The sequence below is a fragment of the Montipora capricornis genome, chromosome 11 (genome assembly GCF_036669925.1).
Source record: "Montipora capricornis isolate CH-2021 chromosome 11, ASM3666992v2, whole genome shotgun sequence".
NCBI classification, from domain to species: domain Eukaryota; kingdom Metazoa; phylum Cnidaria; class Anthozoa; order Scleractinia; family Acroporidae; genus Montipora; species Montipora capricornis.
Window position 1 is genome coordinate 6354564 of NC_090893.1, and position 27646 is coordinate 6382209.

The 27646-nt window shown below is 39.1% G+C and overlaps 1 protein-coding gene across 3 annotated transcripts in view; it reads left to right on the forward strand.

The window, feature by feature from the left end:
• Positions 1-96: 96 nt before the first annotated feature.
• The window catches only part of LOC138024090 (protein P54-like), a 61985-nt gene continuing 34435 nt past the window's right edge, over positions 97-27646 (forward strand). The window contains exons 1-11 of one of the 3 annotated variants that reach the window (XM_068871185.1): positions 97-205; positions 5782-5822; positions 6625-6701; positions 7332-7611; positions 10118-10253; positions 10637-10753; positions 16558-16781; positions 18876-19011; positions 19397-19515; positions 25186-25409; positions 27510-27645. The gene's annotated coding sequence lies outside the window, so the exon portion shown is untranslated. The remainder of the gene's footprint in view (positions 206-5781; positions 5823-6624; positions 6702-7331; positions 7612-10117; positions 10254-10636; positions 10754-16557; positions 16782-18875; positions 19012-19396; positions 19516-25185; positions 25410-27509; position 27646) is intronic. The other 2 variants (XM_068871186.1, XM_068871188.1) reach the window with 2 other exon arrangements.

The following is a 27646-nucleotide window of genomic DNA, read 5'->3' on the forward strand; positions in this document are numbered from 1 at the left end:
TCTTCTTAATTTTGTTTGGGCGCGCAACCCAACTCCCATAGTCCCTTGCTCTACTCGGAAAACCATAGAGGTGTGGGCCTGGGACTGGCTATATGAGTTTGGGACGTGAAGAGACTTCTTCTTCAGCGCTCAGGAGGATTGAAATGGTTTACGGGCATGCAAAAAGAGGCCACACGGCGGCCCACGGCCTTCCTTGGGTAGAGTGGTAAGTGATGACGGTTACTTTCATCTCCTCTACACTGTTAGCTTAAGTCATAAGTAAGTCCACCGTCAGCGTTAGATGAAAGGACAACATAACCTTACCTTCTTTGCACAGCTGGTTAGAATGAGTTATAAGATTGCTGTCCTTTTATTCCTCAGTCCTCGTTAGTGATGGGAATTTGATTCGTCTTTAATGCAACTGCGCATTCAAACATAAAACTAGTGAGTATGTTGTGGAAAATAATATTAAAACTGACAGTTGAAGGAGGCTACAAACGTAAGAGCATTAAAACACTTTCCATCCTTTTAGGCTAAATTGCAGAATACACCGCAGCTTATTTGCATTTCATTCAATAAGAATAAGATCTATTGTATTCCTTCTCGTTCTTCAAAGAATGCCTCCTAGGGTAAACAATAGTGGTGAGGTGTTGTGGGGTATTCTGCAATTGCTCCATGTTTTGATATTTGTCTAGTATAATATTGCCTGGAAATTTTTTGAAGGTCTGCAACTGTTTCTATGGTAATGATATGGCACTGATAAAAGACCCTCGAAAGCTCAGTGACCCACTAACAGCTTAACTTCTGTAAATTCTCTCATCAGCTAATATGATGTATAAGAAAAATTTATGACAAAAGTTAATATATTCATGAAAGCCATATATATTTGAACTGCAAAGAATGAAGTTAAGATGCTGATCATTGCAGTTATTAACGTTTGCTTGAGCAGTAATGAAAGGAAAGCCTGAAAAATTCAGGCTGCTCAAGTAATGTTAAGTAATAACTGCAATAATCAGCATCTTAACAACAAAAATTTAGTCATTTACTGTGCCTTCCAATACAATACATACAATACATACTTAATTGACCGCTCCCCATAGGGGCTTTTCAGGGCCAATGAAACACAATGTGTGGTTCCAGAAAATATCCATACCCCCACCACGGAAGACAATTGGAAATTCCGAGGGAGGGGGGGTTAAAGGGCAGTAATTTCCAAGGGGTAGGGGGGTTTCCTGGGAAACTACTTTTCCAAAGGGTCACGAACCACATACAAAACATTGAAAGCAACATACGATCGATCTGAAGCACAAAACACACTATCGGACGATGTTTTGAAACAAAACAGTTTTGAGATAAAGTTAATACTATTAGCTTCAATGTTTCCGTTTTTCTTTGAGTTAGCTAGCGCTACAATCTCCCGAAGCTAAGAACAATGTGTCTTTTATTTGGGACGGATTCAAAACATTTAAAATGGCGGTCTCAACTAGAGTCTCGTGCCCAGACTTCCACGTTTGTCTCTTTTTCGTCCAACCAACACTTCCGTTCACTTGAGTATCACTTTTCGCTACCTTCACATGCAGTAAACACATTTTTGATAGGATTTATTTTTTACTGGGGGTAGTAACTCATTGAAAATGCGATAAGACGCAAGTTCCCACCATCTCAACACTTGTGTGCAACGACATTTTCTTTTTTGTGGGTGGCATTTAGACCACGGACAGGAACCGGGAGTCAAGTTTTCTCTTCTTTGAGTAAACGCAATATTTATTGCGGCCTCGGGAAAGGATTGTTGAGGTTCAGTTCGTTATGTCAAACTGGAAATTCTAAAACAGGAGTTTGACTACTCATTGGAGGAAGTACATCGCGCCAAAAAAGATAACAGTCGCCCTCTCGCTTTCATCCGTGGCTCAAAGGCAAGCAACAGTGAGGCTGTGTGTCATTTACCGGCGAGAAGGACTGCTGGAGAGTAAGTAAATTTGAAGACTGCACATAAATCGCCATATCTAAGTTTACAAATATGATGGATTATTTTGGCGTCAATAATATTCTTCGTAAAACAATCGCCTTTGTGATGACGTTCACGAAACCTACCGCGTCAACATGTGTGGTCCCTAAATATTAAAGAATCAACCTGAAGAAACTGACAAAATGTGTAGACAAAGGAACCTTGTAAGTTTCTGTTTTATTTACTATGGTTTGCGAAGTTGTTTAAGCAAGTGAAATGTTCTCATCGAAGTTCGCACAAAAACGTGAAACAGTCAACGTGCAACCCAAATGTTTAAGCTTTGCAAAGTTGATAGCGCTCAAGCTGAAAGTTTAGCTGGATAATGAGCTTAACAAAGCGTTATATTTTTCTAAAAGTTAACCTTAATGTTTACACTGTTGTAATAAAATCCTACCGCAATTATGTAACTAATTCACTTTCATTTTTATAAGTAAAAAAATTCTGGAAATTCCTGAGGGGAGGGGGTGTCATCAAAGACCCCCCTGGAATGGAAAATCCTGGGGGGAGGGGGGTGCAAATCAAAAAGTCTTCCGTGGTGGGGGTATGGATATTTTCTGGAACCACACAATCAACGAAACAACAGAACACAACAGCTACAACTGTTAAGAATCCCAACTGGCCGGAGGCAAACCAGTTTGGCTATTTACAAGTGCAGCTGGGAAGTTGAACCAGGGACAACCAGGAACAAATTCAACTAGTGGTCAGAGCGGGTCTTGAACCCGGGATCTCCGGATCTCAAGGCAAGCGCCCTAACCACTGGGCCACACTGCCCACTCTTAAATTTAAAGGTCAACTGACAAATGCGTTTTTCGCTACCGTCAATCAAATGTTCGGAGGCTCCTCCAAGCTTCCGACTATTGCAGAGGGCGCAGTAATCAAATCAAATCGATGAGCACAGTTCAGACAACACAGTCGGAAGCTGGGAGGAGCTGTGAACATTTGATTGACGGTAGAGAAAAACGCATTTGTCGATTGAGCTTTGAATTTTAGAGTCCGCATGTTATTGAACGGCGCAATAAAATGCTGTTTGAAGATAAACAATAAATTCCACGGGACAAGTTTCTTAAATTTTTTTGTTAAAGAATACACCTTATTGGGAAATGGCTGCCATTATAGTATTTGTTTGTTTGCTGCAAATTTGCCCCTTTTGCCTTATTTTTAATCCATTGACTCCTCGGAGTGTGACTTACCAGTAAAAGATTTTACTCTGTCTAATGCCAGATGATTTTACTTGTCAGTGCATGGTTGGCAGTTTAGGAGTCAATGAGTTAAACTTAAAATCCAGAAAATATCTAACTCTGAACAAGGCAACAAGGGTTAATTTCCAACTAAATAAAAGAATACTAAAATGGTGGCCATTTTGGAATAATCTATTTTACTTATAGAAAAGAAAATCAGGGTAGGTCACTGAGCTAATTTTTGAGATCTTGCTCGCCACTTCTAACCAATTTATTTCAGGTTTTGTGTGACATTTTTATCTCCAGCGATCCATTTTGACTCCAGCTGATGCGATCAGGTTAAGTATTGTATGTGTGGCTCATGCATACATGCTCAGCTGGTGGCTGAATATTTTTGGTCCTTATTAGTCACTGATTTTCCATTGATTACAGCTGGTAATCAGAAACTTTTTTGAATAAAGTTTTGAAAGTGATGGTTCTGTGATCTCGGTGAAAATTGTATTAGTCACGAAATCGGCCGTAAATAAATCAATTTGATGCTGCCATAATTTAACGTGTATGTATGACAATGCTCATGCACAGAAAGTGGGCTCCTTACCATGCTTGAAGACATTATCCCAGGGATGATGGTGATATCTATTAGTTCCATTGACATCTGGTATCTTTCACACCATCTCTACTTTTTGGTCCTAGCATTGCTTTTTGTTGTGGAACCTTTTAGGGTACATTGTACGTAGTTAAAGACCCTGCACAGAAAATCAAAAGATGAAAACCAGACATATCATTGTTATGCCAAAATCACATTTTACTTTGTACACAGTAAAGAATATTAAAATTGTAATTTTATGAACTAAATTTTAGTTTTAAGCTGTCAGGCCTCAGTTGTTTGAAAGGTGGATAACCCTATCCACCCTTAGAACAACTGGAGCCTGAAGGATATCTGCAAATCTGGGCTTTAATGATACTTGAATTTATGGTTCAAATTCCAATCATTCCAGCTTGTTTTGAAACTGTCTAACTTGATAAATTAATTAGAATGTTCCTTGTAACTTTGCACATTTTTTTTACACATTTTTGTGCGTTGTATTTTCATCCAACTCTTGTCACCAATTCAAAATCTTTTTTAGTTGGTCCAGTTTTTGTGTACCACCTTTGTTTCAATTGCAAATAAGCAGGCAAATGTAGATTGTAAAGTTCCTAAGGGGAGCTGGGCTGGTGCAGTGGTGAGAGCACTTGTTTCCGACCAACGTACCCTGTGTTCCATTTCCAGACTCTGGGTCGTATGTGGGTTGGGTTAGCCTAAGCTTAACCTAGACCTGCATGTAGGTAGGCTACTTAACCATGGTCTAGGTAAGGCTAACCCTAACCTCAGCCTCACCCTTGTTTTAGCAACACTACTCCTCAACATCCAGTGTTTGAGTTTATGCTATGTACAGTGTCCCAAATTAGTGCCTCGGTGCCAGAAGACTTGACATGTGAATAAAGTACATTCCATTTCATTTCATTTCTCTCAGATAAACAGTTTAAGTTTAACAAATTGATGTCAGTTTTTCATGCGTCTGTCCTGTTATTGATCGTGAATTTCGTCATAACATTGTCAAAGTAGCTGTGGATCCCCGAGGCAATAGCCAAGTGGATCCGCAGTCATTGTAGAACAAGACATTGACTTGAAAAATTGAGTAGTGACCAGGGGCGGGTTGCTCAAAGCCTGGTTAGCGCTAACTGTTGGTTAAGAGGTATCAAAACCTATAGGTTTCCATGGTTTTTAATGCTGGTTAGTGCTAGCCATGCTTTGAGCAGCCCGGGCCTGGAGAGGAATCAGACAAATGGAAGGAGTCATCCTAAGTCTTGTGAAACAACTAACTAATCTAATTGCAATTAAATTAAGCTGAACTGCCAATCATCTGATTGTGTATCAAATGTGGTGTAAGGTTCAACCAGAGCTCTTACAGAATTTATTCCTGTATGCCCACCACAATCACTGGGATGTACTACAGTAAATACCCGCATATAAGAACCCTTTTTTCAGGTTTATGGCTGATCATGTTTATATTTGAGGGGTGCTCGGTGAGGAATCAGCCTGAAAGTGTTCTTAAAATGTTCTTAAAAATGATTTCAGAAAGACTTCAAATTATATATTACTAGAGGTTTAATTAACGTACAATGCTGTTTTGTAATAGATTTTATAGTTTGTAATGGTCCTGAACACCATAGTACTTTGGTAAAAGTTACTGTATTGTTATCAGGCTGAATTTGTTCTTATTTATATGGTGCTTTATTGGCCAAATTTCAGCCTGATGTTCTTAATCCACTTGTTCTTATATGCAGGTGTTTTACGTATTGGCTTAACAAGGTAAACCAAAAGCTGTCTTTACTGAAAGTAAAGGTCTCAGTTGTACTTTGGAGGCATTGTTGTGGCCTACTGTCGTGAACTGGCAGGACTAATATACTGGGCTCAAACTTGCACAGGAACTAAAATTAGATAATATTAAGACATTCATTTTAATAGGAAGTGAACTTTGTTATTTGTATAGTGTCACGAAGGTTGCAAACTGGGCACTTACTTACTGGTAAATCCCATCATATTTATCTTGATCTGGGATCCCATTGCTTTTTCAGATGAAGGATGGTAGGGAGCTTTAGCACAAGTGCATGGAAAGGTAGAAGTGGCTTATTGGTCATATACTCAAGTATAAACTTGTACTTGTTGGTAAACTAAGAAAAAAGAATTCATTGTTAGAAACACTTGTCATTACATTAGTTTATTTTCTGAAGTCTTAAATGGCATAGCTCTCATTAACGTTCTCTTTAGTTTTTGATTTAATATAATTTAGTTTATTGTCAAACAAAGACAAATGTCAGGGCCGTAGCCAGTATGAGGCAAACCGAGGCACTTGCCTCAGTCATTTTTTGATAATTTTTTTTAATAAAGCGTGATTCCAGTGTTGCCTTCAAAATGTACTCATCATAAACACCTAAATACCTTAGAAGGGAATTAACCATCGACATTGCCTCAGTCGTAACTTTTTTCTGGCTACGGCCCTGAATGTTTTTCTTGGTAGAGCCTATTGTATGGTGCATTCTTGTTTTGTTGAGGAGTAATTTGTATGCCAATGAATTTCTGTTTCTGTCTTGGAAAAAGGTGTTTTAACCCGTTGACTCCCATGAGTGAGACTAAAATACATCCTACTTTGTCTAACTCCGGCCAATTTTACTCGTCAACGGGGTGCAGTTTAGGCGTCAATTGGTTAACCCATCGACTCCTGCAGGAGTGAGACTTAAAAGAGTTTACTCTATTTAACAATATAACAAAAAGCGAAGTCAACCTTTGTTATAGACAGTTAAAGATTTTGACAACATGACAGCAAAGTTAAATAGTACGTGAATTTCTAACCTTTAATGGCTAAGTTATCTTTCACTAGGTTTATCAACTGTATTCAGCTCTTTCTGTTTTGGGTCTAGTTGTAGGTGACTGGGCTAGGGATTTCTGTGGTGTTGCTGCAGAAATTACCATATATATCCTGGGTGTTCAGTTAATGGTAAGTGGACTTCAGTGTAGCATCTCAAGTTGGTTGATAGAATTTCATCATCATCATCATTTGGACCTTGCTCGTCATTGGAGGACATTCTTTCTCCATTCCTTTCTAATTTTAATTGAAAACAACATCTTAGTGCTCCATGTTTGGTATTGTCTGCAGAGTGGCATGAGTTCTCTCTTTTTATAAGCCTCCATTACATGTAGTTCGTTAAGAAACTGTGCTTTCCCCAAGCTTAGGGGGTTTCTCTCTGGGAAGTGGTAGGAAGCTGCCAAGAAAGATGTAATGCAAGTGCATTGCTGTAAGGAAGGGTGTTGTGATTAATGGAATACACACAGGTGATTTAGGGAAATTGCATAATATCGAGGAATTGTTGAATTGACAGCTGATCACACTTATTTTGGTTCACTGTATGATGAATACTTTTACTCTGTCCACTCAATGTTCAACAAAGGAATGTACTTTTAAGTTATTCGATCCATCACTATTTGAATCATAAAATAAATCCAGGAGTTGATTTTACACATCTGGAATTTTTGTCAGTTGAAATGATTATCTGAAGTTTACAATGTTGATGGACATCAAGGGGATCACTTCTTCAAGCAAGCTTCTGACTTACCATTGCATCTGCAGGCAGTCAAAAATTGCAGGAGTGGTACAAAACAGGAGTGGAACTGCAAAATACATTGTGAAAACACAAGCCAGTGTAGTAAAACAATTGGAGATCAAGATCTTTCATACTTACCCCCTTGATGGACACTTGTGAGTTTAAAAAAGCAGCAGATTGTCTCTATCAAATCACCTGAGTGTCTTGAATCGTCTTGTAGTAGTAAAAATCTTGATGACAGCAATAATTATTACAGATGAGTCAAAAGATTAACAGAATCCATGTGATGTTGCTGAAAACAACAAGGTTAGTGTTCAAGAGAAGACACCGACTACTGTTTGTGTATTTTTTATTGAGTCAATTCAGCTTACATGTAGTTACAACAGTGTGATTTGTTCATAAGCTCAAAAATTAACTTAAGAGAAGACACTGACAACTGTTTGTCGAGTTCTTAAATATTTATAATAATATTTAACTCAAATACAGCTTTTTGTTTTTCTATTTAAATTTGAAATACCATGGTTTCCTAAAAGAAAGTAATTCATGTTAGTAGGCTATAGATATTCTTATATGTGTTAAATAAAGACAGTGACAACAGAGTTGTTGTATATTTTATTGACTTTATTCAAATAAGGTTACAAAGTTTTATGTTAATTAATGTGCTGCATCTTGTGGTGTTGGTGATGGGGTGCGCTCCTACACTAAAGTGTGAGTGTTGAGGTCAGTATTTTAAAAGAGGACACTGACAACTGTTTGTGTATTTTTTTATTGCATCAATGCAGCTTACTTACAACAGTGTAACTTATTCATAAGCATGAAAAATATGACTGAAAAAAATTTGTTCATCAATTTGTTGTTGTTGCTGATAACATTGAAGTTATAGTACACTTTTGAGAGAAGACACTGTCTACTTTTTGTATAGTTCTTTTATTTGTAATAAAATTCATTTGAAATACAACAGTTGGTTCTTCTAGTTTGAATTCAAAATACCATGATTTCCTGAAAGAAAACAATTGTCAGTGGGCTGAAATGGAATGATGAGTTAGTATTGTTTAGTTTAATTTATTCTTAGGTACTTTAAAATAAAAAGACGTGACAGCATAGTAGTAGTATATTTTTATTGACTTTATTCAAATAAGGTTACAAAGTTTTAAGTTAATTAATGTGCTGCATCTTGTGGTGTTGGTGATGGGGTGCGCTCCTACACTAAAGTGTGATTGTCTTCAGAAACCAAGAGTGTGTCAGTCTGAAACACTCAGGGTATCCTCGACAAAATGGCTTGATACTCATTCTTTGTCATTACCAAGCATACGGATCGCAAGTGCATTGTATAATTTGGATTGATGATGATGCTCGAAAATCGACCTTGCAGAACTTTAATTTTCCGGAAAACAAGAAAATTCCACACACCTGATGTCTTGCTTCTGTCTTGATCTCTCCATTCACAGCATCCATACACATGAGTGTAGCTATTTTAATTATACAACTACAGCTGTTCCAACCAACTGCCACGGCTTGGTAATTGAGACTTAAACTAGTGCCAGCAATTGTGATCGTTTTTCTTCAATTCTAGATGGATGGTTTTTATGCCAGACAGTGAACAAATTTTCAAGCTTTACCTTATAGGGAGTTTTATTTTTGTTGTTGTTGTTTTTTTTCATTTGTCAAGATTCTTGCCTAAATGGTTTCAATAACATAGTGCTGTGGCTGGAACAGTTTTACAGTTGAATGCTCAGTCAGCGGGACTATGAATGCAAGTGGGCCTGGAAGTGACCTTCCTTTGATACAGCTTCCTCTCTACTTCTCCGTGTAAATGCCTCCAGGTGGTTAACGGCGGACACATGCAACAACATAATTTACACAGGAAAAGCATTGGGGTCTGGATCAAATTAGTGCCATCCCCAGTCACACTGTCATTTAAAGGCCAGATCACCAAGCAGACAACTGTAAATTATTCTATTTATAATTTATTCCTAGACTAGCTTCTAGGGTGTGTGCATAGTTTGCCCATTTATTCCCAAAATTACTTGCCTAGTCCTAATCAGTACAACATTATAATGAGAGATGTGATTTAGCATAAAAGGAGTTTCCAAGGATGGTCTCCTTTCAGAAGCTAAAGAGCCAGTGGCTTCAGTTAATCTTGTATATATCATTTAAATAAAAATCTGGTTGAACCCTAGCAAAGATAACACCACTTGGTGCAGTGCAAATAGCCTGACAAGTGGGTTGTAGTTGTTATGTGAACTTAAGCGCAACTAAGCAGGTGAATGATGTCCATGGTGAAGTTCCATTGATGAAGACTTGAAGACTTGAGGTGAAGACATTGACTTGACGAGAGACCGAAAAAAGCCGAAATTTTTGACCGAATGACCTGCAAAGGAACCCATGTAGGAGCCTAAGGGGAGGAGCCATCCCAACCCTTGGGAAGCAACTAACTAATCTAACTACAATTAAATTAAGCCGAAAAGCCAATCATCTGTGTATAGTATGCAGTGTAAGGTTCAACCAGAGCTCTTAACAGTACTTATCCCCCCTTGCCCACCCCAATTTGACTGACCAGCATGTTCCATTAGCTTGAGGAGGCAAAGCTGTAGTTGTAGTGAAGTTGCAGCCCTTGGCTGATGTGGATGGTTTCGACAGGACTGACAGGACAAAAATATACTTTGCTCAAACTTGCACAGGAACTGAAAGTGATGACATAAGTACATTTAATTGTAATAGAATATTTGGAGTGAAATTTGAGAAAGAAAGGTAGTGATTTGTAATTTACATACAGTTTGATAAGGGTGAAAATCCTATTGATTTCTTCCAGATTTGTTAAACCGGATTGCATCACTCATTGAAGTAAAGAATGTTAGGAAGCTGACCCCGAGGAATTTAGGCTATACTGTCAACGAGAAGCCTGAACTGTCAGATTCATCAAAGAGGGCATAAACTTGTACTTGAAGGTAAACTCAAAACACTTGTGATGACATTAATATTTTGGTTTTTTTCAAGGGGTATTTGTTCTATAAAAGCCTCGTTGTCACCTGGATGCATGGTGTTTTCCTCACGTTTTTACAGATAATGTATGCAAATTAATTTCTTGGATTTAGTGAAGGGCGAATATTTGTTTAAACAAACAAACTTTGCCAAGGAAATGTGTCAACCTTTTTTAACAGGAGACCCCTTCATTACACAGCCAGTGAGCCCCTTGTTGGGATCTCATAGTTGCTATCAAAAAGTTACTTACTTCCATACAATCATCTTTGCTATCAACAGCAACAAGTAAAGACAGTAACAACATGCCAGCAAAGTTAATAGTATTTCTAACCTTTTTCTCCTTTCATAGGCTTTGAGTTCATCAACTGCATTTAGCACACTCTGCTTGGGACTGGTTGTAACAGACAAGACTTGGAGTTCTGAGTCATAGCTGCGCAGAAGGCCATGAATATACATTCTGGTACGTGTAAGTGGACTTTTTGAAGAAGCCTGATTTTGTCATCATCATTCATCTTACATCGCTTTCCACCTCAAAACAGTATGACAACGCATGGTGTGTTTGCCCTCCTTCTACTTTTCTGTCTGTAAAGGGAGTCTGTAACTGAGAGATTGGAGAGCATCACATCCTCATACACTCGTCCTGACCAGGTTTTTCTAGGCCTGTCCCGCATACTTTGCCCTTTGGTGTGATGACAGACGGTCAAGTTGATCGAGTCATCAAATCTCATTACATGTCCAATCTTCGGTGCCTACACCTCAGAGGTAGGTGTAATCCAGCCAAGCCAAGAACACTTTGCTTACTTTGCCTTTGCATGGGACATTAATATTGCAGAAACTGGAGGTTGTAGACTTCTGTTTTTATATGGGAGATACCATATTTGCCAGTCGTGGCTGCGAGACTGCAACAATCACAACAGTGACAGCTGGCTGGGGAAAGTTCCGGGAATTGCATCACTTCACATTATGCAAGACGCTATCAATAACCACCTGGGAAAGAGTCTACAAGAGAAGCACTATGCATTACGGCAGTGAACGATAGCCTCTGAAGATGACGAATTGTCATTGTTACAGTGGAGTGAGTGGTCAATGAAAGGGTGGATCGCAGGCAGAAGTGAGATACCATTTACATCTATAGACATGTATGTAGGGTCAGAGATTAGCTTTTCACGTTACTGCATCTGTTGTAGACCCAGTGGGAATATCCATTACAGAGGATAGAATAACTTGAAACTCCTTTCCAGCAGACATTACACAGTTGCTTGCCAGACTCTCTCAGTGTATCAAGCTGCGGACCAGATATTATCACCTTATGTTTGCCCATGTTCACACGCAGACCTTTTGACCCTAACCCAGACATGCAGATGTGCAATTATCAGCAGTAGTCCATCAAGGGTATCAGATGATACAGCCAAGTCATCTGCATATGAGAGTATCCATGGACAACGGGTTCTAAATTAATATGACATTGCCTCTAAGAGAATAACAAACAGAAGTGGACTCAGCATTGATACTTAATAGCCTCCCATCTCGACATGGAAGGTGTTAGGAAAAGAGTTGTTCATACAAACTCCACTTTTTCCGTTGGTATACAATGCCTGGATTGTACTAACTAACCATTGAGTTACAACAATATACCTCTTGGTCCACCAAAGAACCTCCAGTGAAACACTGTCAATGTCAATGACCTTCTTTACTTCAACAAAGGCAAGGTGTAAGTTCCTCTCCTTAGCACGCTGTTTGTTTTAAAGCTGTCACATAATGAAAAGTGCATCAGTTGTTCCTCTTCCAGGAATATATTTAGAGCGCGTCCTAAATATATCCACTGGATGTTGTAGCACCTTCTCCAACACTCTTTTGATGACTTTCATACAGTTATCTGTTAGTTTCAGATCCCAGTATTTTCCTGTATCAGTAGCACCTCGCTTCTCTTTTAAATAAATTGATACATAGCTCTCCTCCTAATACTAAAGAATCTTCTTATCAGCAATGATGTCATTTGCAAGCCTGCACAGAAGAGGAGTACTAGCTTCAAAAGAGGCCCTTGGCATGTCTTCTTCATTGCCAGCTTTGCATTGTTTTTCATCATGGGCATTGAAGTCCCCACAGTGGAAAAGGTTTCAGATTTACTAGTAGTAGCCATTGTACATAGAAGATCATTGTAGGTGGCATTGTTGAACCCGTCATCCAGGCATCTTTCAGCATTAGTCTTGATAAGACATATCCTGTCAGGGATGCATTTGACCTCTAAAACATCCTCTGCCAAAAGGATTTGAACACCACCAGTGCTTTTATTATTCCTGATCAAGAAGAACTTGTACCTCCTTTATTGTGGACAGCATAAGGCAATCTTTCTTGGGGATATTGTTTCAATTACCTCGCTTCTTCTAGCTCTCGTTGTACTAACATTTCAAGAAGAAACACTGATGTGGTGGCTGGATGATGATCTAGCAATACCCATGTCTGACCCCAACCCTACTTTAAGTAATGACATTCCCATTTCTAGGAGTCCCATTCTTACTTCCAACATACCTAAAAACTACCATGACTTTAACGGAGGCAAGGTGTTTGCAGGTGGTTGTCCTTCCTAACACCAATCTGGGTTCCAAGGAATGCCATCTCACAGAGGCCAAAGATTTTGTTAAGGAGGAAAAGATGGAGAGGCTTGACACAATGCAAAACTGGTTTTCATGCACCATTGACCCACCTTTTGCCCCTTCTCCTGTCAGTGATAACAGTTCTGCCACATGAACCCAGGAGCTGGAGTTGGTTGTTAGAGGCCTTGATTTTGTGTGGCCGGAGCCATTGGCCCATTTTATAGACTGAGAGGACAAATTCTCTTCAACGATAACAACCCTTTAGGATATCATAGTAAACAACACCTTATTCGTCCTTGATGGGCATTGGCTATGGAGCAGTGGCACCTCTTTCTGTTCAACTGGCCATTCCTAGCCTACTTGCACACTAAGATGCTGCCCTTTTTTCCCAGCAAGTATGGAGCAGAGTGCTTTTTTTTGGCTTATTCTTCTTATTTAATTTGATTAATTCTTGATTTGCTGAAGTAATTTGCAGTGAGCTGCACTTGTAGTGTACCAAACATTCCATGCACTGCCATCTATCCAAGCCAGGGTCGATGGAAGTCTCCGGGCTCCTCGGTTGAAACATGCAGCATAACTTTTTGAGTGAAGTACCTGGATTATGGTGGCTGATGTAGGCTGTTGTTAATTGTCTTAACTTGTGCAAACTCTCCTTGGCCATGTTTCCTGGTCTTGTATACCTTTTATTTGGCTAATGCATAAGTTGATGAAGTTAAAGTAGGCAAAGTCAACCACGCTTTAGGTGTAATGCCCCAAAGAAACATTAACGCTTGTGCTTGGAAGGTTCATACAAGCAATGATAGTTACTCTACGGTAAGAACAGAGTGAGAAAAGGTAAGTTGAAAGTTGATAGGAGTCAAACAGTCATCTGGAATAACAGAGAAGAGAAAACAGCTGGTGTTGGCTTTGTTATTTTCCAGCAGACTAGCTGCTCGAGGCACCAGTCTAAGAAGTGGTAATAAGCTAACTCTTGTTGGTGTGTACACTGCAACCATGCCAACATCTCCTGAAGAGAAGGAAATCTTGATTTATATTATTTACACTCCAAACCACAGTTAGGATACTGCAATGAAAGAAGTATCGTGATACATGGATTTTCCATGTGTTGTGAGTTCATGCAAAATACCACAGAGGAAAGCACAAAGTTGTTGATAGCCTTTGGGGACTTGTTTAAAGCATTTGACTCAGTGTATCAAGATTTACTACCCTTAGTAAATGTGCTTGTCTACAAAAGTTCATAAGAATCATCAAGAAGCTCTGTACAGAGGTGCATGAAAGACTTGTGAACAGTGAACTAACACTGTCCTTTGAATAAATTAGTGGCATCAACCAGGGTTCTAATGTGGCACCAACACTATTTGGTTGCTATTGAGCTACCACACTCTGGGTTGTCTTCAACTCAAGGTTGTCAGTGGGTGAAGATATTCTTTAACTTGGCTTTACGCATAAGGAGGAGAGCCTTTGACGGTGTACGGGGCACTTAAAGATGGATCACTTGAACCAAGTACCCTGCATAATGCTGTGTTTAGATTGCTAACAGCAGTCTTTGTTAAGTTTAGTTTCTTGCAGTGCCACTTGTCTTGTTTTCATGGTGCGTGAACTGAAGCTTCCCAGTATTGACCCAAATCCTTCTTGGCTAAAAAGAGCTAAGGAGTTCCTCTGCCAAAGAATACTGAAGCAGCTTGCTGCCAGTATTCAAGTTTACATAAGTCAGGATGCAGTTTAATGACATGCCCAGGTCAGAGTGGTTGATGACATTGTGACATTCAATGTCACACAAGGGGGTCTGCAATTGCTCTTGACATGTTACGATCTTGTCGATCAGATGGGACAGTGTATAAATGCAGTGAAAACAGCAGAGTTCTCTTTAGAGGGGATTAACTGATGCCTCATCTTTTTTCTGAAATGTGACAGCAAAATTAAGCCTGAAGCCAGTTTTGATTTAAGGACACCACCAAGAATGTGCTAAAACCCATTCATGTCCTTGGCACATGGTTTACAGCTGTGGTAAACAAGGAGGATTGAAGGAGTCTGACTGCTGTTGTCGGTGCAATGTACATGTACATTTGCAAAGGGCTTTCAGGGAAAGAAGGAGAACGCAGAGAAAAGGTGGCTTGGAACTGTTCAACACTGGTTCGCAGTCTCCTGAATTGAACTAAGAAAAGAGGACTTGTCACAACATGGGTTGAGCTGGTGAAGAAGCGTGTTAGTTTTTGACAATATTTGTGAAGAAACTTGAGGAAATATCTTCAATACATTCGGTTTGTAACAAAAGATAATTATGAAGTGAGGCATTCTTTCTTCAAATTACACTTGTACTGAATAGAATGGGTGTCAAAGTCAGATTTGGACCTTCCACCAGTAACCTAGAAAGGTGTCCTGGGTGCTTCCTGATTAAAGTTGGTTTATGACACATTTTCCTGCATAATACTGAGTTGCGATAGAACTGTCAAAGGGTGGCATCAAATTAAACACTTTGAAAGTGAGGTCATTGTATTTTTAAGTGTGATAAATTCCTTTTCAAGAGAGAAAATAAGGAGAAAGTTGTCCATACCATTTGTCAACTGAATAGTAAACGTGTATCCTTTGCGCACAACCAGGAGACGGTTTTAGTTGCTATATGGCATTTAAAGGTACATCAATCATGGGAAATACCCTGCATAATGCTGGATTTAGATTGCTGACACCCGACTTTGCTATGTCATGTTTGTTGCAGCACCATTTTTATTATTCCTTGAACTGAAGCTTGGCAGTATTCTTTCCAATCCCCTCCTCTTCTCCTTACTTTGATGGCATACTGGTCAGACGGTTTAGGGCATATCATGAAGACAACACCTCACACGTCATCCCATTTGGGCTGCTCTTCACTGACCATGCTTTCTGGTTAAAGGTAGAGCTTATAAAAGGAATACATTGTCATGGAGGAAGTTCACCTTCCCTGATACCCTGTCTTTGGACAATAGGATGAGTCTAATCAAGTTCCTGTTGATGGAACATGAGTGATGGCGTAATGGACCAGTTCTAAGACAACATTGCTATGAGCAACACCTATATACGTGTCCAAGAAGAAAGATTTTGTGAAGTTGTTCTAATAAGACTCACACCTGTCTCCCTCTGATGACCAGTTCTCAAGTTTGGTTGTATGACAAGAGCAAGCCTGAGGAAGGGAGCTTCAGAATGGCTCCGTAGTGTTTTGAAGATTCATGTAGTACTTGTAAGGCTTTTAGAAAGAAAGAGAGAGAGAGAGAGAGAGAGAGAGAGAGAGAGAGAGAGAGTTCTTTTGTATTTAGGCAGGGTGTTTTCTTGTTTTTCTTCTCTCTGCATTGTTTAAACCAAAGGCAATTCAACATTAGAAAAACTAATCATAATTATTTCAGGAACAGGAACTTGGGTAATCAAGAACAACAAAAATCACATTCTTGATTGACATTTAATCACAGTGATTTTGATTCACTGTATGGTAAATACTTTTACACTTTTGACTTATTTTTCCTCAAAGGAATATAGTTGTAAGTAATCCAGGAACTTTTGAAATCTTGGATTAAACTTTTCACATCTAGAATTGCTGCCAGTTCAACTGATTATCTCAAGTTGGCAATGTTGAAGCGAATCAAGACAGCTTCGCGACTTTCAATTTTCCTCTATCTTACCATTGCATCTGTTGCATCAATTGCAGGAGTGGTGCAAAACTGTGAAAGAAAAACACAAGCCAGTTTAGCAAAGCAATCAGAGATCAGATTCTTTAATACTCACCTGCTTGATGGACACTTTTGCTGAAGCAGCAGATTGCATCTATCAAATGGCCAAACTCTTCTTGTAGTAGTGAGAATGTTGATGATCATGATTACATATGAGTCAAAAGATTAACAGAGTCAATGTGATGTTGCTGAAAACAATAAGGTTAGTATTTTAAAAGAAGACACTGACAACTGTTTGTGTATTTTTTTATTGCGTCAATACAGCTTACTTACAACAGTGTAACTTATTCATTAGCGTGAAAAATATGACTGAAAAAATTCATTCATTAAATTTTTTTGTTGCTGATAACTTGAAGTTAGTACACTTTTGAGAGAAGACACTGACCACTTTTTGTATAGTTCTTTTATTTGTAATAAGATTCATTTGAAATACAACAGTTGATTTTTCTAATTTGAATTCAAAATACCATGATTTCCTGAAAGAAAATTGTCAGTGGGCTGAAATAGAATGATGAGTTAGTATTGTTTAGTTTAATTAATTTTTCTTAGGTACTTAAAAATAAAGACAGTGACAGCATAGTAGTTGTATATTTTTATTGACTTTATTCAAATAAGGTTACAAAGTTTTAAGTTAATTAATGTGCTGCATCTTGTGGTGTTGTTGATGGGGTGCGCTCCTACACTAAAGTGTGATTGTCCTCAGAAACCAAGAGTGTGTCAGTCTGAAACACTCAGGGTATCCTGGACAAAATGAGTTGATACTCATTCTTTGTCATTACCAAGCATACGGATCGCAAGTGCATTGTATAATTTGGATGGACGATGATGCTTGAAAATCGACCTTGCAGAACTTTAATTTTCCGGAAAACAAGAAAATTCCACACACCTGATGTCTTGCTTCTGTCTTGATCTCTCCATTCACAGCATCCATACACATGAGTGTAGCTATTTTAATTATACAACTACAGCTGTTCCAACCAACTGCCACGGCTTGGTAATTGAGAGTTAAACTAGTGCACGCAATTATGATCTTTTTTCTTCAATTCTAGATGGATGGTTTTTATGCCAGACAGTGAACAAATTTTGCCTCTTAGGGAGTTTATTTTTTTTAGTGGTTTTTTTTTTTTTAATTTGTCACAATTCTTGCCTAAATGGTTTCAATTTCAATAACATAGTGCTGTGGCTGGAACAGTTTTACAGTTGAATGCTCAGTCAGCGGGACTATGAATGCAAGTGGGCCTGGAAGTGACCTTCCTTTGATACAGCTTCCTCTCTACTTCTCCGTGTAAATGCCTCCAGGTTGTTAACGGCCGACACATGCAACAACATAATTTACACAGGAAAAGCATTGGGGTCTGGATCAAATTAGTGCCATCCCCAGTCACACTGTCATTTAAAGGCCAGATCACCAAGCAGACAACTGTAAATTATTCTATTTATAATTTATTCCTAGACTAGCTTCTAGGGTGTGTGCATAGTTTGCCCATTTATTCCCAAAATTACTTGCCTAGTCCTAATCAGTACAACATTATAACGAGAGATGTGATTTAGCGTAAAAGGAGTTTCCAAGGATGGTCTCCTTTCAGAAGCTAAATAGCCAGTGGCTTCAGTTAATCTTGTATATATCACTTAAATAAAAATCTGGTTGAACCCTAGCAAAGATAACACCACTTGGTGCAGTGCAAATAGCCTGACAAGTGGGTTGTAGTTGTTATGTGAACTTAAGCGCAACTAAGCAGGTGAATGATGTCGATGGTGAAGTTCCATTGATGAAGACTTGAAGACTTTTGAAGACTTGAGCTGAAGACATTGACTTGACGAGAGAGCGAAAAAAGCCGAACTTTTTGACCGAATAACCTGCAAAGGAACCCACGTAGGAGCCTAAGGGGAGGAGCCATCCCAACCTTGGGAAACGACTAACTAATCTAACTACAATTAAATTAAGCCGAAAAGCCAATCATCTGTGTATAGTATGCAGTGTAAGGTTCAACCAGAGCTCTTAACAGTACTTATCCCCCCAGCCCACCCCAATTTGACTGACCAGCATGTTCCATTAGCTTGAGGACGCAAAGCTGTAGTTGTAGTGAAGTTGCAATCCTTGGCTGATGTGGATGGTTTGGACAGGACTGACAGGACAAATGTACTGGGCTCAAACTTGCACAGGAACTGAAAAGTGATTACAAAAATACATTTAATTGTAATAGAATATTTGGAGTGAAATTTGACAAAGAAGGGTAGTGATATGTAATTTAAATACAGTTTGATAAGGGTGAAAAATCCTATTAATTTCTTCCAGATCTGTTTAACCAGATTGCATCACTCATTGAAGTAAAGAATGTTAGGAAGCTGTCCCCAAGGAATATAGGCTATACTTTCAACGAGAAGCGTGAACTGTCAGATTCATCAAAGAGGGCATAAACTTGTACTTGTAGGTAAACTCAAAACACTTGTGATGACATAAATATTTTGGGTTTTTTGAAGGGTAATTTTTTCTATAAAAGCCTCGTCACCTGGATGCATGGTGCTTTCCTCACGTTTTTACAGATAATGTATGCAAATTAATTTCTTGGTTTTAGTCAAGGGAGAATATTTGTTTAAACAAACAAACTTTGCCAAGGAAATGTATCAATCTTTTGACAGGAGACCCGTGCATTACACAGCCAGTGAGCCCTTTGTTGGGATGTCATACACTGTAGCTGATATCAAAAAGTTACTTACTTCAATACAATCATCTTTGCTATCAACAGTAACAAGTAAAGACAGTAACAAGATTGAAGGAAAGTTAATAGTATTTCTAACCTTTTTCTCCTTTCATAGGCTTTGAGTTCATCAACTGCATTTAGCACACTCTGCTTTGGGACTGGTTGTAACAGACAAGACTTGGAGTTTCTGTGTCATAGCTGGACAAAAGGCCATGTATATGCATTCTTGTACATGTAAGTGGACTTTCTGAAGAAGCCTGATTTTGTCATCATCATTCATCTTACATCGCTTTCCACCTCAAGAGAGTATGACATTGCATGATATGTTTGCCCTTTTTCTACTTCTCTGTCTGTAAAGGGCGTCTGTAACTGAGAGATTGGAGAGCATCACATCCTCATACACTCGTCCTGACCAGGTTTTGCTAGGCCTTTCCCTCATACTTTGCCCTTTGGTGTGATGACAGACGATCAAGTTGATCGAGTCATCAAATCCCATTACATGTCCAGTCTTCGGTGCATACACCTCAGAGGTAGGTGTAATCCAGCCAAGCCAAGTACACTTTGCTTACTTTGCTTTTGCATGGGAGATTCATATTGCAGGGCCTGTGATCATGTGATAGTCAATGACCACGAACTAGAGGTTGTAGACTCCTAATTTTTATATGGGAGATACCATATTTGCCAGTCGTGGCAGCGAGACTGCAACAATTACAAGTGACAGCTGGCTGGGGAAAGTTCCGGGAATTGCTGCACTTCATATTATGCAAGACCCTATCAATAACCACCTGGGAAAGAGTCTACAAGAGAAGTACTATGCATTATGGAAGTAAACAATGTCATATGAAGATGACGACTTGTCACTGCTACAGTGGAGTGAGTGGTCAATGAAAGGGTGGATCGCACGCAGTAGTGAGATACCATTTACATCTATACATGTATGTAGGGTCAGAGATTAGCTTTTCACACGTTACTGCATCTGTTGTGGACCCAGTGGGAATATCCATTACAGAGGATAGAATAACTTGAAACTCCTTTCCAGCAGACATTACACAGTTGCTTGCCAGACTCTCTCAGTGTATCAAGCTGCGGACCAGATATTATCACCTTATGTTCTCCCATGTTCACATACAGACCTTTTGACCCTAACCCAGACATGCAGAGGTGCAATTATCAGCAGTAGTCCATCAAGGGTATCAGATGATACAGCCAAGTCATCTGCATATGAGAGTTTCCATGGACCACGGGTTCTAAATTAATATGACATTGCCTCCAAGAGAATAACAAACAGTAGTGGACTCAGCATTGATACTTAATAGCCTCCCATCTGGACATGGAAGGTGTTAGGGAAAGAGTTGTTCATACAAACTCCACTTTTTATGTTGGTATACAATGCCTGGATTGTACTAACGAACCATTGAGTTACAACAATATACCTCTTGGTCCACCAAAGAACCTCCAGTGAAACACTGTCAATGACCTTCTTTTTTTCAATAAAGGCAAGGTGTAAGTTCCTCTCCTTAGCGTGGTGTTTGTTTTAAAGCTGTCACATAATGAAAATTGCATCAGTTGTTCCTCTTCCTGGAATATATTTAGAGCGCGTCCTACATATATCCACTGTATGTTGTAGCACCTTCTCCAACACTCTTTTCATGACTTTCATACAGTTATCTGTTAGTTTCAGATTCCAGTATTTTCCTGTATCCGTAGCACCTCCCTTCTCTTTTAAATAAATTGATACATGGCTCTCCTCCTAATGCTAAAGAATCAGCAAGGGTGTCATTTGCAAGCCTGCACAGAAGAGGAGTATTAGCTTCAGAAGAGGCCCTTGGTATGTCTTCTTCATTGCCAGCCTTGCATTGTTTTTCATCATGGGCATTGAAGTCCCCACAATGGAAAAGGTTTCAGATTTACCAGTAGTAGCCATTGTACATAGAAGATCATTGTAGGTGGCATTGTTGAACCTGTCATCCAGGCATCTTTCAGCATTAGTCTTGATAAGACATATCCTGTCAGGGATGCATTTGACCTCTAAAACATCCTCTGTCAAGAGGATTTGAACACCCACAGTGCTTTTATTATTCCTGATCAAGAAGAACTTCTATCTCCTTTATTGTGGACAGCATAAGGCAATCTTTCTTGGGGATATTGTTTCAACTACCTCGCTTCTTCTAGCTCTCGTTGTACTAACATTTTAAGAAGAAACACTGATGTGGTCGCCGGATGATGATCTAGCAATATCCATGTCTGACCCCAACCCTACTTTAAGTAATGACATTCCCATTTCTAGGAGTCCCATTCTTACTTCCAACATACCAAAAACTACCATGACTTTAACGGAGGCAAGGTGTTTGCAGGTGGTTGTCTTTCCTAACACCAATCTGGGTTCCAAGGAATGCCATCTCACAGAGGCCAAAGATTTTGTTAAGGAGGAAAAGATGGAGAGGCTTGACACAACACAAAACTGGTTTTCATGCACCATTGACCCACCTTTTGCCCCTTCTCCTGTCAGTGATAACAGTTGTGCCACATGAACCCAGGAGCTGGAGTTGGTTGTTAGAGGCCTTGATTTTGTGTGGCCGGAGCCATTGGCACATTTTATAGACTGAGAGGACAAATTCTCTTCAACGATAACAACCCTTTAGGATCTCATAGTAAACAACACCTTATTCGTCCTTGATGGGCATTGCCTATGGAGCAGTGGCACCTCTTTCTGTTCAACTGGCTATTACTAGCCTACTTGCACACTAAGATGCTGCCCTTTTTTCCCAGCAAATATGGAGCAAAGTGCTTTTTTTTTGGCTTATTCTTCTTCTTTAATTTTACTAATTCTTGATTTGTTGAAATAATTTGCAGTGAGCTGCACTGCAAACTCTCCTTGGCCATGTTTCCTGGTCTTGTATACCTTTTATCTGGCTAATTCATAAGTTGGTGAAGTTAAAGTAGGAAAAGTCAACCACACTTTACGTGTAATGCCCCAAAGAAACATTAACTCTTGTACTTGGAAGGTTCATACAAGCAATGATAGTTACTCTACGGTAAGACCAGAGTGAGAAACGGTGAGTTGAAAGTTGATAGGAGTCAAACAGTCATCTGGAATAACAGAGAAGAGAAAACAGCTGGTCTTGGCTTTGTTGATTTCCAGCAGATTAACTGCTGGAGGCACCAGTGTAAGAAGTGGTAATGAGCTAACTCTTGTTGGGGTTTACACTGCAACCATGCCAATATCTCCTGAAGAGAAGGAAATCTTGATTTATATTATTCACACTCCAAACCACAGTTAGGATACTGCAATGAAAGAAGTATCATGATACATGCATTTTCCATGTGTTGTGAGTTCATGCAAAATACCATAGAGGAAAGCACAAAGTTGTTGATAGCCTTTGGGGACTTGTTTAAAGCATTTGACTCAGTGTATCAAGATTTACTACCCTTAGTAAATGTGCTTGTCCACAAAAGTTCATAAGAATCATCAAGAAGCTCTGTACAGAGGTGCATGAAAGACTTGTGAACAGTGAACTAACACTGTCCTTTGAATAAATTAGTGGCATCAACCAGGGTTCTAATGTGGCACCAACACTATTTGGTTGCCATTGAGCTACCATACTCTGGGTTGTCTTCAACTCAAGGTTGTCAGTGGACCTTGTTGGTGTACGGGGAACTTAAAGATGGATCGCTTGAACCAAGTACCCTGCATAATGCTGTGTTTAGATTGCTAACAGCAGTCTTTGTTAAGTTTAGTTTCTTGCAGCGCCACTTTTCTTCTTTTCATGGTGGGTGAACTGAAGCTTCGCAGTATTGCCCCAAATCCTTCTTGGCTAAAAGGAGCTGAGGAGATCCTCTGCCAAAGAAAACTGAAGCAGCTCTCTGCCACTATTTAAGTTTACATAAATCATGATGCAGTTTAATGACATGCCCAGGTCAGAGTGGTTGATGACATTGTGAAGTTCAGTGACACACAAGGGGGTCTGCAATTGCTCTTGACATGTTACGATCTTGTCGATCAGATGGGACAGTGTATAAATGCAGTGAAAACAGCAGAGTTCTCTTTAGAGGGGATTAAATTAGCTAATGTCACTGCAGGCATCTATGTCAATTTACAGACTGAACCAGTCTGCATGTACCCTAACTGATGCCTCATCTTTTTTTCTGAAATGTGACAGCAAAATTAAGCCTGAAGCCAGTTTTGATTTAAGGACACCACCAAGAATGTGCTAAAACCCATGCATGTCCTTGGCACATGGTTTACAGCTGTGGTAAACAAGGAGGATTGGAGGAGTCTGACTGCTGTTGTCGGTGCAATATACATGTACATTTGCAAAGGGCTTTGAGGGAAAGAAGGAGAACGCAGAGAAAAGGTGGCTTGGAACTGTTCAACACTGGTTCGCAGTCTCCTGAAATGAACTAAGAAAACAGGACTTGTCACAACATGGGTTGAGCTGGTGAAGAAGTGTGTTATTTTTTGACAATACATTCGGTTTGTAACAAACGATAATTATGAAGTGAAGCTTTGTTTCTTCAAATTACAGTTGCACTGAATAGAATGGGCGTCAAAGTCAGATTTGGACATTCCACCAGTAACCTAGAAAGGTGTCCTGGGTGCTTCCTGATTAAAGTTGGTTTATGACACATTTTCCTGCATAATACTGAGTTGCGGTACAAATGTCAAAGGGTGGCATCAGATTAAACACTTTGAAAGTGAGGTTATTGTTTTTTTAAGTCTGATAAATTCATTTTCAAGAGAGAAAATAAGGAGAAAGTAGTCCATACCATTTGTCAACAATGGAAACTGAATGTTAAACTTGTATCCTTTGCGCATAACCAGGAGATGGTTCTAGGCGCTATATGGCATTTAAAGGTACATTAATCATGGGAAATACCCTGCATAATGCTGGATTTAGATCGCTGACACCCGACTTTGCTATGTCATGTTTGTTGCAGCACCATTTTTATTATTCCTTGAACTGAAGCTTGGCAGTATTCTTTCCAATCCACTCCTCTTCTGCTTACTTTTGATGGCATACTGGTCAGATGGTTTAGGGCATATCATGAAGACAACACCTCACACGTCATCCCATCTGGGCTGCTCTTCACTGGCCATGCTTTCTGGTTAAAGGTAGAGCTTATATAAGGAAGACATTGTCATAGAGGAAGCTCACCTTTCCTGATACCCTGTCCTTGGACAATGGGATAAGTCTAATCAAGTTCCTGTTGATGGAACATGAGTGATGGCGTAATGGACCAGTTCTAAGACAACATTGCTATGAGCAACACCTATATACGTGTCCAAGAAGAAAGATTTCGTGAAGTTGTTCTAATAAGACTCGCACCTGTCTTCCTCTGATGACCAGTTCTCAAGTTTGGTTGTATGACAAGAGCAAGCTTGAGGAAGGGAGCTTCAGAATGGCTCCGTAGTGTTTTGAAGAATCATGTAGTACTTGTAAGGCTTTTAGAGAGAAAGAGAGAGAGAGAGTTCTTTTGTATTTAGGCAGGGTGTTTTCTTGTTTTTCTTCTCTCTGCATTGTTTAAACCAAAGGCAATTCAACATTAGAAAAACTAATCATAATTATTTCAGGAACAGGAACTTGGGTGATCAAGAACAACAAAAATCACATTCTTGATTGACATTTAATCACAGTGATTTTGATTCACTGTATGGTAAATACTTTTACACTGTTGACTCATTTTTCCTCAAAGGAATATAGTTGTAAGTAATCCAAGAACTTTTGAAATCCTAGTTTCTTAACTGCACTTCAATAAATTAATCATGGATTAAACTTTTCACATCTAGAATTGCTGCCAGTTCAACTGATTATCTCAAGTTGGCAATGTTGAAGCGAATCAAGACAGCTTTGTGACTTTCAATTTTCCTCTATCTTACCATTGCATCTGTTGCATCAATTGCAGGAGTGGTGCAAAACTGTGAAAGAAGAACACAAGCCAGTTTAGCAAAGCAATCAGAGATCAGATTCTTTAATACTCACCTGCTTGATGGACACTTTTGCTGAAGCAGCAGATTGCGTCTATCAAATGGCCAAACTCTTCTTGTAGTAGTGAGAATGTTGATGATCGTGATTACATATGAGTCAAAAGATTAACAGAGTCAATGTGATGTTGCTGAAAACAATAAGGTTAGTATTTTAAAAGAAGACACTGACAACTGTTGGTGTATTTTTTTATTGCGTCAATACAGCTTACTTACAATAGTGTAACTTATTCATAAGCGTGAAAAATATGACTGAAAAAATTCATTCATTAAATTTTTTTGTTGCTGATAACTTGAAGTTAGTACACTTTTGAGAGAAGACACTGACCACTTTTTGTATAGTTCTTTTATTTGTAATAAGATTCATTTGAAATACAACAGTTGATTTTTCTAGTTTGAATTCAAAATACCATGATTTCCTGAAAGAAAATTGTCAGTGGGCTGAAATAGAATGATCTGTTAGTATTGTTTAGTTTAATTTATTATTAGGTACTTTAAAATAAAAAGACAGTGACAGCATAGTAGTTGTATATTTTTATTGACTTTATTCAAATAAGGTTACAAAGTTTTAAGTTAATTAATGTGCTGCATCTTGTGGTGTTGGTGATGGGGTGCGCTCCTACACTAAAGTGTGATTGTCTTCAGAAACCAAGAGTGTGTCAGTCTGAAACACTCAGGGTATCCTGGACAAAATGAGTTGATACTCATTCTTTGTCATTACCAAGCATTCGGATCGCAAGTGCATTGTATAATTTGGATCGATGATGATGCTCGAAAATCGACCTTGCAGAAGTTTAATTTTCCGGAAAACAAGAAAATTCCACACACCTGATGTCTTGCTTCTGTCTTGATCTCTCCATTCACAGCATCCATACACATGAGTGTAGCTATTTTAATTATACAACTACAGCTGTTCCAACCAACTGCCACGGCTTGGTAATTGAGACTTAAACTAGTGCCAGCAATTGTGATCCTTTTTCTTCAATTCTAGATGGATGTTTTTATGCCAGACAGTGAACAAATTTTCAAGCTTTACCTTTTAGGCAGTTTTATTTTTGTTGTGATTGTTTTTTTTTAATTTGTCACAATTCTTGCCTAAATGGTTTCAATTTGAATAACATAGTGCTGTGGCTGGAACAGTTTTACAGTTGTATGCTCAGTCAGCAGGACTATGAATGCAAGTGGGCCTGGAAGTGACCTTCCTTTGATACAGCTTCCTCTCTACTTCTCCGTGTAAATGCCTCCAGGTGGTTAACGGCCGACACATGCAACAACATAATTTACACAGGAAAAGTAATGGGGTCTGGATCAAATTAGTGCCATCCCCAGTAACACTGTCATTTAAAGGCCAGATCACCAAGCAGACAACTGTAAATTATTCTATTTATAATGTATTCCTAGACTAGCTTCTAGGGTGTGTGCATAGTTTGCCCATTTATTCCCAAAATTACTTGCCTAGTCCTAATCAGTACAACATTATAACGAGAGATGTGATTTAGCGTAAAAGGAGTTTCCAAGGATGGTCTCCTTTCAGAAGCTAAATAGCCAGTGGCTTCAGTTAATCTTGTATATATCACTTAAATAAAAATCTGGTTGAACCCTAGCAAAGATAACACCACTTGGTGCAGTGCAAATAGCCTGACAAGTGGGTTGTAGTTGTTATGTGAACTTAAGCGCAACTAAGCAGGTGAATGATGTCGATGGTGAAGTTCCATTGATGAAGACTTGAAGACTTTTGAAGACTTGAGGTGAAGACATTGACTTGACGAGAGACCGAAAAAAGCCGAAATTTTTGACCGAATAACCTGCAAAGGAACCCACGTAGGAGCCTAAGGGGAGGAGCCATCCCAACCCTTGGGAAACGACTAACTAATCTAACTACAATTAAATTAAGCCGAAAAGCCAATCATCTGTGTATAGTATGCAGTGTAAGGTTCAACCAGAGCTCTTAACAGTACTTATCCCCCCAGCCCACCCCAATTTGACTGACCAGCATGTTCCATTAGCTTGAGGAGGCAAAGCTGTAGTTGTAGTGAAGTTGCAATCCTTGGCTGATGTGGATGGTTTGGACAGGACTGACAGGACAAATGTACTGGGCTCAAACTTGCACAGGAACTGAAAAGTGATTACAAAAATACATTTAATTGTAATAGAATATTTGGAGTGAAATTTGAGAAAGAAGGGTAGTGATATGTAATTTAAATACAGTTTGATAAGGGTGAAAAATCCTCTTAATTTCTTCCAGATCTGTTTAACCGGATTGCATCACTCATTGAAGTAAAGAATGTTAGGAAGCTGTCCCCAAGGAATATAGGCTATACTTTCAACGAGAAGCCTGAACTGTCAGATTCATCAAAGAGGGCATAAACTTGTACTTGTAGG